The sequence below is a fragment of the Spodoptera frugiperda genome, chromosome 22 (genome assembly GCF_023101765.2).
Source record: "Spodoptera frugiperda isolate SF20-4 chromosome 22, AGI-APGP_CSIRO_Sfru_2.0, whole genome shotgun sequence".
NCBI classification, from domain to species: domain Eukaryota; kingdom Metazoa; phylum Arthropoda; class Insecta; order Lepidoptera; family Noctuidae; genus Spodoptera; species Spodoptera frugiperda.
This window is the reverse complement of record NC_064233.1, coordinates 6,067,434-6,080,378: the sequence shown is the minus strand read 5'-3', so window position 1 is coordinate 6,080,378 and position 12,945 is coordinate 6,067,434. Positions and strand designations below refer to the sequence as shown.

Below are 12,945 nucleotides of genomic sequence, written 5' to 3'. Positions count from 1 at the left end.
TTTGTATTTAATTATACGTCTGTCATCATAGACAAATTATTATTGACAACATTTCAAGATGTTTTCCTTCATGGGATGGGCCACTGATGAGCCATGTGTGATGGTCACGCAAATACCTCACAGGAAACCCATGAAACAATGCTAGTGTTGTTTTGTTGTGTGAGTGAGGATAACCAATTACACCCCTTTCCAATCTTCCTAATCCCCGATTCCCCAACAACCCTTAAATTCCTAACCGCCAAAAGGCCGACAACGCACTTGTAACCCCTCTGGTGTTTCGAGTGTCCATAGGCGGCGGCGTCCCCAACAACCCTTAAATTCCTAACCGCCAAAAGGCCGACAACGCACTTGTAACCCCTCTGGTGTTTCGAGTGTCCATAGGTGACATCGATCGCTTACCTTCAGGTGACCCGTCTGCTCGTTTATCAGCTTATAACATAATAAACGCCACAAATCTGACATTGAAATATTCCCCACTCCTTTACTGACGTCACAAAACACACAAAATATGTTTGGAAACAAACAGTTTTTTCATTCAATTCAAAACCGCCATTGACCGGTTTGCGTTTAACACGTAGATATACATATTTACAGTTGATTGTATACAATGAATTCTCGGTATGCAATCTTTGCACTTCTTTCTCAATTGCAAAATAAACCGAATGTTATATGGTTCCATATCGACGGTTAAAAGGAAATAGGGTTAATAAGCGACATTTTGGTCAAAAGTTAGTTTATTATGCTATCCTACGTAAAATTTTCCGCTCTTTCGAATGCGCTTACTCTCATGGCTCTACGATGACATTTTTGGCGTTTATACCCTAGCAAAAAAAAAACATTTTCCTAGTATTCTTTCGACGACCAACGAGTTTAAACGGCTCTCCTGAACATTTCATTTTTTGTCGCTTATACCCTATTTCCTTTTAACCGTCGATATGTTTTGTTAATGCTAATGTTATAAAAACTGCTGTGCTTTATAGTGACGACAGAATAAAAATATTTTTCGAGAAAAGTATTAATTATTTATTGTCTTATTTACATCTATAATTACAGGTTAAACCTAATGCGATAGAGAAGCTAATTTCAACAACAACAACGTCACGCCTTTTATCCCCGAAGGAGTAGGCAGAGGTGCACATTACGGCACGTAATGCCGCTATACAAAGTACACCCACTTTTCTCATGTAATAGGGGGTGAGCCTATTGCCATATACTGGACACAATTCCAGACTCCGTGCTACTACTGAGAAATTTTCGAAACCGAACAAGAACCCAATAATACCATGCCCGACCCGGGAATCGAACTCGAGACCCCTTGATCAGCAGTCACACTTGCGACCACTCGACCAACAAGACAGTCCGCAACGAAATAAATCATAAGATATTATTATAAGAGGAAAAGAAAAAAAAACCGGTTGCTGATGTTGATTCAAGTTTCAACACACAACGCAGACATAACAATCCAATTAAACAATACACAAACATTCGGAAATGACCTCCCTTTCCCCCCACTCCCCCCTGATGATACAAATGCATCAGATGAATTTGGCTCACCATTCTCGGCAATCCTTTGCCAGTCATGTCTGAACGCAGATCACCATCTGACTCACACCAACTTATCAGGAAAGCTATTGACTCATTCATTGGTTCGAACCAAAAATAAACATTAAAAATGTGTTTGTATGGTGACTTTATAATAATTTGGAGACAGTGAATTTGTTTGTTTGTTTTTGTTTCTTAATTGTAGGATGGACTTAGAAACTGTTTTTAAACTGACATGGTCACTAACACTAATATTAGAACTTCAGACGGTATATTTACCATGCTTGCAAATGCCGAAATATCGGAAACTCATCGACATAAATAAGCATGGTAAATATCCCGTCTTAAGCTAGAAACTGTTACTTGAAGGAAATTGATGGAGAAAATCTACAATAGTCCTATCGAAATAGTAAAAAAAAACTAGTTGATATACCAATATTTATTTTATATGAGACAAGCCCGCCACAACCTCCCAAACCGCTGCCACTCCTGTGCACCAGGATCTACAGTAGATACAACCATGAAAACACCAGAACACTGAAGTCCGGCGCGTCACAGGGACATGAATGACTGTCTTGGATCCAGCAACGAAATAAATCAGAAGATGTTATCAGAGGAGAGGAAAAAGAAAAGTATGATATATTATAATGCTAATCTTTTGAGATGCCTTCGTATTAGAATTAGTTTTAAGGGCATCACTAATAAGTCACAGTTTCGAACGAAGTCACCCGGTCAAGACAAGACCTAGGTTTAGAAAACGACTCAATCTGAACATACTGTGGCGACACCTGACGAGTGACAGATGACAGAAGTCGCACATAGACTATCGACGAGCAAATCAACGGATGACGTCATAAATATCCTGCATCGCAACTTGTAAAATTTACGTGCGAAAAAACATGGATAGAAAATCCCAACGAACAACAGTAGGGCAGAAAGCCCGTCAGGCATGATTACCTCGCCTGGTCGGAGGATCCTGCTTTTCTTACGGAACTTTACTCACTGTTCCCTAAAATACGATCAGCATTAAATTACCAAGGTACACAATAAATAAATCAAGACAAATCATTCAAAATCTCCATATAAGAACAAAATAGGAGTACAAAAACAAATGACGTCACAGCTGTTATGAACTTATGACGTAAAACGGTGATGACGTATATAAAATATTATCGTTGCACGCTAGCTAATGTTGATCAACTAACATGAGTAATAGACATTGTGACGTATATAGAAATATCTGAACGCTGAGTGCTTTGCGATAGTCTAGTCATGGGTATTAAAAATAGTTCTGAGGTTTTACTTTTTAGGGTTGCGTAGTTGTGAGTACATGTTTTATAGATGAGGTGTATAGTAACAAGAATTATTTCTCCATTGGTCGAATGGTCGCAAGTGCAACTCGGCATGGGGTCTCCGGTTCAATTCCCGTGTCGGGCAAAGTATTAGCTTTTTCAAAAATTTCTCAGCAGTTGCACGGAGCCTGGAATTGTCCTCAGCATAGGACAATCGACTCACTCGCTATTACATGGGACTTACGACACAAATGGTGAAAACTGGGTGTACATTGTACAATGGCATTACGTGCCGTTATGTGCACCTCTGCCAACCCCTTCGGGGGATTGTTCGACGATCTCCGGCCACTGTAAGTGTGGGTTAGCGGGTTACCGGGGCTTTTTTTTTTTTTTTTTTTTTTTTTGTGGGCGGAAAATCATCCAATGACTTCTCCCGCCTTGGGTGAGGCGGGAGGGAGTGTCAGACTCTTACTGACTAAAAACCACCCCGTTACTTCTCCTGCTTTGAGCCGGAGCCCCGGTAACCTTTTACGTTGTCCGCAGCTCCGGATCAGGCATCAGCCCTACAGGGCCCCATCTGTGGTGGTCTGGCTCTTTGAGGCGCGCGCGGAACGCGACGCGCCGTACGCACGGGTCTGGTTCTGGTCGGGCGGCGAGCTACCCTTGCTCGCCGTCCGCAGACCCGCACTTACGGTGGCCGGAGATCGTCACGCGATCCCCGACGCCCGGAGTGTCTTCTGCGGCGGCTGGGGCGTGAGGAGGATCGTTCCCTCACGCGCTCCGCCTCCTCCTTAGCTAGCATGACTGCTTCGCAGAAGGAGGAGACGGCGTCCCATTCCCTCTCGCTCCGCATCATGGCCTGAACTAAAGCCGGACGCGAGAGGTCACCGTCGCCGATCACATCCCTAAGGACACGGCGGTGCTCAGCCCATGCAGGGCACACCGCTACTGTATGCTCCACCGTGTCCTCCGGGTGATCCACGCAATGCCGACACCCGGGCGTTTCCTCCCGCCGAATCCGAAACAGGAACCTACCGAAACTTCCGTGTCCGGTAAGCACCTGCGTCAGGCGGTAGGTGAGGACGCCGTGACGCCTCTCTAGCCACTCCTCAAAGAGGGGACTTACCGCTGCTATAACAGCGAGCCCAGCCCTCGGTTGCGATAGTCGTTGCTTCCATTCCGCCATGAGATCGCGCCGGAGCTCATCCCGCCACGCACTAATCTGGCGCGGCAGTGGACTTTCGCCCCGGCGATGCGCCTCCGCACGTAAGCTATATACGTGCGCGAGCACTTTCGCCTCCAGATCCCACGGCGGTGATCCCGCAAGGAGGTTAGCCGCCTCCCCGGAGATCGTGCGGTATCCACGGATCATCCGAATGGCCATGACCCTCTGGGATGAAACCAGCGCACGAGCTGGTCGTCGCCGTAGATTTGGCGCCCACACCGGGGCCCCATAGAGGGCCATGGACCGCACAATCCCCGCGTACAACCTCCGGCAGGAGGCGTTTGGTCCCCCAAGGTTGGGTAGGAGCCGCTTTAGGGCAGCCCCCGTCCGTTCCAACTTGGGAGCCAAACGTCGGAAATGTTCCTCGAATTTCCACCGACTGTCGAGGACGAGTCCCAGGTACTTCATCGTCACCTCGACGCCGATGGAAACCCCTCCTGCCATGATCTGGAACCCACCCGGAGGTGGCGCATTCCCGCGGCCATAAAAGCACATGGCCTCGGACTTATGAAGCGCCACCTCGAGTCCCAGCTGCCGGATCCTTTCAACGACTATCGCAACCGCTCTCATCATCAGGTCGGCCGCCGCCTGGTGCGACCTCCCGTGTGCTAGTACCAGCGTATCGTCAGCGTAGCAAACCACGCTGACGCCGCTCAGGAGGTCGGTGCGCAGCACCCAGTCGTAGCCTATGTTCCACAGGAGCGGTCCCAGGACCGATCCCTGTGGAACACCGCGCGACATCTCTCGCCGGTTCCACTCACCTCGGTGACCGGGGTAGATGACGGATCTGTCCGTCAGATAAGCCTCGACTATACGACGGAGATAGGTAGGCACCCGATGATATCGTAGTGCCTCCAAAATGCAGCTCCAGGGCAGAGAGTTAAAGGCGTTGGCGATGTCCAAAGACACCGCCACGACGACTCTACCCCTGGACACTGCAGACCCCGTCGTAAGGTCCCTCACGCGCATGATGGCGTCCACCGTGGAGCGCCCTCTGCGGAAGCCGAACTGGCCGTCCGCGAGGTCCGGCCCTGTTCCCGTCAGGTGCGCGACGAGGCGGTTTGAAATTATTCTTTCAAATAGTTTTCCCACCTCGTCGAGTAGCACGATGGGCCGGTACGCGGACGGAGAGTCCGCAGGGCGCCCTGGCTTCTTCATGAGGACCAGTTTACCCGCCTTCCATGATAGCGGGAACTGGCCCCTCTCCAAACATGCGCTGAAAAGACCAATTAGTCGAGGCCTGAGAGTCTCCGAAGCCAGGACCCACGCCTTGCCAGGCAATCCATCGGGTCCCGGGGCGGTGTTCTTGGCGCCCATCCGGCGCACCGCCACTCTCAGCTCTGCCTCGGTCACTTCTGGTGGTGTGTCGTCGTCGTCGTCGCTGTGGCCCGCATCGGGCACCGCAGGGGGCGGAGTCATGCACGGAGGGATGTAGCCCCTCTGTGATTGGGGGAACAAGGTGGTGACCACCTCCTCTACAACCTCTGGCCGGAGACTCTGTGTCAGCGGGGGAGCCTGTGTGCGGAGCTTGTCAGGGTTACCGGGGCTACGGCTCAAAAAGCAGAAGTAGGAATGTAGGTTTTTATATCATAAGAGTATTTATGTATTCTTTTTAAAATTTTCAATATGGACCCTAGAATTCAAGCACATATATGGTAAGTACAGAACTATTCATATATTCATCGATTAGATATAAATAAACTTATCAACTGCGTCTGGTTTTGGCTTATCTGCGAAACTTTGATTAGGGCCTTAGATTCCAATGATACAGTCTAGTATGAAACAATCATTGGAGATACTCGGTTCAACATGTTTTATCTCCCGGAGGCAGAAAATATCTTCATTGCAATTGTTGTCTTTTTTTATGGTATAGGTAAGCCGGTGAATGAGCAGACGGATCAGCTGATGGTAAGCAATCACCGCCGCCCATGGACACTCGAAACAGTAGAAGCGTTACAAGTGCGTTGCCGGCCTTTTGGGGGTTAGAAATTAAAGGGTATTGGGGGAAAAGGGTTTTGGGAAGAGGGGTAATTGGGACTCCGGTAACCACACTCACACAACGCAAATGTTGTTTCACCATAATACAAGATAATGATTTCTAGAAATCTAGATCGACAGCTTGAAAGTAACCTGCATATTGCATTTACCATCACCTAATCAACGGACAAGTCTACCATAATTTACTAGAAATTACAACAATAACATTGACAAATATTATTTAGTCCGATATTATATTAGTATAATTAATCACTAGAATGGGTATACAATGACGTGAATAATTTTAGCTCTGTTTACAGAGAGGTGGGTGAATCATAAAACACATAGTATAATCATGCGTGATTAAGAGGCCTGTTACATTAGAACACTGCGGTCGGGCGACCAAATCGCAACAACTAACTAAATGTTTGTATACAGTTGTATGAAGGGCACCGATTATTGTGTCAACTTGATTGCACATCTAACCAGACCCACGCGTGTGGCGCGTCAGGTTCTACGCGCGCCTCAAAGAGACAACAGACCGCCATAGATAGGGCCCAGTAGGGAGTTTGATCCAGAGCTGCGAACTACCTAGCGGGTTACCTGAGCTCCGTCTCGAAAAGCAGATGTAGGAACGGGGTTTTTAGTCAGTAAGAGTTTGACACTCCCTCTCGCCTCGCCCAAGGCGGAAGAAGTAATTGGAAGATTTTCCCCCCTCAAAAAAAGTGGGTTTGTCGGAGACGGAAACACACGCTAGTAGTGCCAACCTTTTCGTTTAGTTTTAACTGTGGTAATTATTGGATTGAGGTTGTAATCTTGTGTATTTATTTTCATTTCGCGGACCATTTTTGTCTGCGCACCTAGCTTCACTGACAGACAGAATGACGGACAATTCAATTTGACGTTTCAAAAGTGCTTAATTTAGGATTAATTGAATAATGCTTAGAATTTCACCACTAGTGGTTCACGGACCACGGGGTCGGAATCACTGCTCTAGACACTAAGTTTGCACGACTGATCGTGCGATCACAGTGCCCAAATGTAGAAGGGCCTTTACAAATCAATATGCAACATCGGGTGATTTGTTCAGCTATTGAGGATAAACTAAAACCAATTCGTATTAGGTATTGAAGGTAGAATATTCTAATAAGGAAAGTTTTCTGAATTCTATTAATAATGTCATGATTATTACAAAAAAAACATGATGCGTACAACCAAAACTCTTATTTTCAACAGATACACCATTTTTGTCAGTAATTGGAAACTGCAGTTTCAGATCTGCAAAGATTCAGGTTTATTATAGAGCAGCCCGGTCTCTGTCAAATGTGCAGGCAGGCCTTTTCTGTCGGTCTACTGGGGCACTCCGTCTCGAAAAGCAGGAGTAGGAACGGGGCGGTTTTCAGTCAGTAAGAGTCTTACACTTCATCTCGCTTCGTCCAAGGCGGGAGAAGTAATAAGATGACTTTCCCCCCTCAAAAATAACAAAAGACCTTTAGTTGACTTTTACACGTTTGTGTAAGGCCTCGGCCTCGAATTTTGCGGGCAGCGGGGCGGCGGCGGCGCGGGAGCGGGAGCGGGGCGGCGGCGGCGGACCCGTTCTCGAAACTAGCGGGCAGATCGCGCGGCACTACAGCGGTGTAGTGTTGTGTTCGTGGTTGTGTTGTCGAGATATTTGTTTTTATTAGCGAACGAAATCTTTTTGATTCAAATTTATTCCTAACGCTCGATTTACTGTGGGCAAAAGAAGAAGACCTACTATAGGGCAAGGAAAATAAATGGCGAGTTTTATCGAAGTTATGAAGAACAGAGACAAAATCCCGACAAATTCTACGACTACACTAGAATGAGTGTAGAAACTTTTGACTATATTCTTGAAACTATCAAGAGTGATTTCAGTTTTTGCTTTAGTCTTCAATATTCAGTTCGTTTTTTATTTCTTCCCATAATTGGTTAATTTTTCTTCTATTTTTATGGTTCACATCTTTGCTGTTCCGTATGGGTGTCCTCTCAAAGATTGCCGAAATCATTTGCTCTTGCACGTCCGAGGACATTTTGATACGTCACAAAAAAAAATGTAGGTACACAACACTATACTACAATGCAGACGCGCAACGCGGGCGGTCACCGCTTGACTGGAGTGCACCGCTCGTTGCCCGCTCCCGCGCCGCTCCCGCGCCGCTGTTTTCGAAAACCGGTCCATTTGATTATACGCAAAAGATCCTGCCGCTGCCGCGCCGCCGCCGCCGCCGCCCCGCTGCCCGCAAAATTCGAGGCCGAGGCCTAAGGATAGAAAAATCGTCAAATGACTTGGTAGGGCGGGAGAGTGTCAAACTCTTACTGATTAAAGTCCACGCCGTTGGTACTCCTGCCCCACCGTCGAATCCTTGGGCTTTTTTTTTTTTTTTGCTGTGGCAACACTGGGGTAAACAGCTGATTTGTTACTGTCCGTATTATTTTTTCTTTAATTTATGTTTTTTTAGTGTATTAATCTCTGAAACAATCTCAACACTGAGGAAATACATAATATATAGTGTATACTAAGAAGATTTCGTATTTTTAAAGTGATTTTGTGAAATTGATGAAGTTGGAAAATTTACGGTTACCGGCGTAAGGAATTTGTTAAACTGTCATCTCAATATCAGGTAAAATATTGTATAATTTGAACGAAATAGGCTATTTTGCATTATAATAATCGTATTTACAACAATATCACTAAATAAAATTCAAGTATAAGGCCTGATAAGTTAAAAATATTAGTAAACATAACCTCTTTGCGGTTGTTGACACAACTCCTTTGTTTGAAACTACTTAACTTTTCTAGCAGTTTTCTTAACTAAATCAACTTCAATTTTTCATATTATTAACATAACTTCCATCTTACTGTCTCCTTCTCTAACTTTCAATATGATTCTAACTCGCAAAGCCCATGCTCGCCAAGAGGAGTCAAAACTCAACCTGGCTTTGAGCGAACTAAAGGCTTCAAAAGAGTTGTGTGATCAACTGCTGAAGGAAAGAGATGACAATGAGAAGGAATTTTTAGACGTTTTAAATAATAATAAGAAACTGAAATGTGAAATGGCTCAGTTACATACTCAACACACTGAAGCCATTGAGGCTCGGGATAGGCTCCAATTTGTTGTGGACGGATTCAGTCAGTGTAGCGTTGAGTACGAACAAACATTACATAGTAAAGCTCTTCTAGAACATCAGCTACATGAGGCCAATAATCAAATTAGCCACCTTGAAATGATTAACCACAACATCACGGCCAGTCTGAATAACAGTCTGTTCAGCGAATTGGTGTCAGCCCGTGCCTCTCAATCACAACAAATAGACTTGAATCCATTGACTATAGATTTAACAGGTGAAAGTGATTCATGTCATTCTAAAAAAATTCCTTGTTTTAGTAATAATAAACTAAAAAAATATATTAAGATCAATAAATTTATAACAAAAACCAACAGATTGATCAAAAGACAAAAGTTTTTTATAAAAAATGTTAAACTAAATAAAGAGCGTTTCCGGCTTCTAAACCAACTAAATATTTACTCTTCAAGATTAAATAAAAATAACAGGAAGTATGAAACTGACACCAACAACCTACAGTTACACCTAGACCATTTAACGGCAAAGTTGCACACCATGACCAACAAATATAGTGCATCTGAAAAACAAATGAGAGAATACATGTTGGCGATGGATGAGTTAGTGCGGTCACAATCACAGGAGAACCAATGTGAGAAATGTGATTCCAGCAATGTACTGCCTGCTTGTACCTTGCCACCATGTGATACCACCTTGTCTCATGGTGCCAGTTTATTACTTCCTAGCCAATGTAATAATAACTCTAGCTGTAATAACAATAATGTTGTGATCTTCAGTGATGAGATTGGTAAAAACTTAGGTTCCTTATTGACAAGTAAATACCCTGGACAATCAATAATAAATCACTGTATGCCCGGCTGTACTTTTGGTAATATTTTGGAGAGAATTATTAATTATAATTTTAATCATGATGCTACCCTCATAATTATTTGTGCAAATAGAGGTAGTTTGAATAAAAATAATTTTCTTAAATATCATAGTTCACTTGTAGCACTTAAACTAAAGCAAATAATTTTGTTTACATTACCTTACAGCAATAGCTTGCCACAGGAAGAAAATAACCATAGATATAAATTAAATGTTGCAATGTGTAATTGCATAAATTATAATTTATGCAATTACACAAATGTACATATTATTGACACCAACAATTATGTTGGTAAACATGTATATTTGACGAAAGATAGGTACTATCTTTCCAGGTATTATTTAAGACAGATAGCTGTGTCGCTATCATATTTTATTAATATAACAGCCAAAAACTTGGCTAAACAGGTTGCTCCTATTGAGCAACATTCAAATATTGACATAGCTCAAAATAATTCTATTAGTATTGACATTCCCCATAATTTAAATTAAAAAATAAGACAAGAGAGTCCACCTCTTGCAAATATAACAGTAATGTTATCAATCTGGTTCACCAAAATATTCAAGGTTTTTTGAGTAAGGAATTAGAAATAGAACTATTTTTAAATTGTAATAGTATTGATATTCTGTGCATTACTGAGCATTGGTTGAAATCTCATCAACTAATGTTCAACTTTGGTAATCATCAGATTGGTAGCTCGTTCAGCAGGGAGAACGCTATACATGGTGGTTCACTAATTTTACTAAATAACAAACTTAAATTTAAAGAACGCAAGGATATAGTTAGTTACTCTGTTGAACGTACTGTTGAAATAGCCTGTGTGGAATTAGAGCGGTTTATTGTTTTAAGTGTGTATAGACCACCTACTGGTTTGTATGACTGTTTTGAAACAGTATTAGATGAAGTACTAAATAAACTCAGTAGTTCAAATAAATTCATCATTACTTGTGGCGATTTTAATGTAAATTTGTTAGAAAATTCTAGTTTAAGTACAAAAATTGTAAGTTTATTTGCCTCATTTAACCTCACGAACCTGTTTCTGGAGCCCACTAGGATAACTCCTACTAGTGCCACTTGCCTAGATAATATTTATACTGACATTGTACCAACTAATAAACAAATAATATCATTGCTTGATTCAGATCATTGTGGACAATTAATTTCAATAACAAATAAAGTAAATAAAGTGTCGAAACCACATATTATTGTTAACCCAAAGACTGAAAGACGCATTGAAACTTTCAAATCTAAACTCACTGACAAAATACCTTTATTATTAAGGAATAAAAATTCTAATAACTTGTGTGATGAATTTTTTAACATTTACCATACCGAGTTTAAGTCCACCTTCACACCTAAAACCATACCAGCTCATGGCAATGCGTCTTTCAATCAATGGGCAACTACTGGCATCTATAAGAGTAGGAAACGCCTATATGAACTTTATAACGAGAGAACATATATTAATACAACTGAATTTAGTGAATATGTAAAGAAATATTCTAAATTATTTAAAAAAGTTTGCTCAATTGCAAAATCGTTATACTTGAGCTCTAAAATAAAAAACAGTGACAATGTAATTAAAGCGACCTGGAGTATTATTAACAGTGAAACAGGGAGGTCTAAAGAGAAGAGTAGTGAATTTAGTCTTATAATTGATAATAATGTAATTAAATCGGATGCAGAAGTCGCAGCTGCATTTGAAAACTTCTTTTCGGACGTTCCTGTATCCACTACTAAGTCTTTGAACTCATCTCCCACAGTTGCAGAATCTTTACTAAAAGAAAATGTTGCAGCTTGCAATTTAGGCTTCTCTTTCGAACACATAGATTATACAGATATTGTCAAAACGTTCCATACCTTGAACAAGAAAAAGACTGCAGATCTGTGGGGTAATTCTGTGTACATTACCGGCTCTGTAATAGATATTGTAGCACCCGTATTAGCTCTAATCTTTAATAACTGTGTCGATCGTGGTGTGTTTCCTGATCTCATGAAGAATAGTAAAATAACTCCGTTATTTAAATCGGGTAGTACTTCTGACCCCACTAACTTTAGACCTATTTCAGTACTACCTACATTCAGTAAAATTTTTGAAAAAATTATTCTATATCAGTTGCAAAGATTCTTTAATAGAAATAAATTATTACATGGAAACCAGTTTGGTTTTACAAGGGGTCGTTCAACAACTGATGCCGGTGTTGAACTTCTTAATAACATTTATGATGCATGGGAGGACTCGGCCGACGCATTGGGTATTTTTTGTGACTTATCCAAGGCGTTCGATTGTGTCTCTCATGAAACACTGATCAGGAAGCTATCCCATTATGGAATACGGGGCAGCTCTCTGGATCTTCTTATTTCATACTTGAGTGATAGGATTCAGAGAGTCGACATTAACGGAAAAGTTTCCTCCGGGTCTATTGTTAGGATGGGTGTTCCGCAGGGGTCAATTCTCGGCCCGTTTCTCTTTCTTATTTATATTAATGATTTACCTTACCTTGTGAAGGATAACCATGGGATAGTACTGTTTGCTGATGATACATCTTTATTGTTTAAACTCAAACGTGGACAATTAGTCAGTGATCATGTAAATAGTGCTCTCTCAAAAATAGTACGCTGGTTTAGTGCCAATAATTTATTACTTAATGAATCAAAAACTAAATGCATTAAATTCACAACACCAAATGTTAGACATGTGAAAACCAGCGTGCTAATCAAGGGCGAGGAGTTGGACCCTGTAGATTCAACTGTCTTTTTAGGTATAACTCTGGACGCTAAGCTACAGTGGGCTCCACACGTAGATAAGTTGTCGAAAAGACTCAGCTCTGCAGCATATGCCGTTAAAAAAATTAGAAATTTGACCGATGTAAATACAGCGCGATTAGTATACTTTAGTTATTTTCATAGTATCATGTCATATGGTATCCTCCTGT

General features: G+C 42.3%; 1 protein-coding gene across 14 annotated transcripts in view; it reads right to left on the bottom strand.

Moving 5' to 3' along the window:
* LOC118279793 (phosphatidylinositol 4-phosphate 5-kinase type-1 alpha) overlaps positions 1-12,945 on the bottom strand; it is a 96,032-nt gene that overhangs the window by 52,321 nt on the left and 30,766 nt on the right. The gene's annotated exons all lie outside the window — the stretch shown is intronic.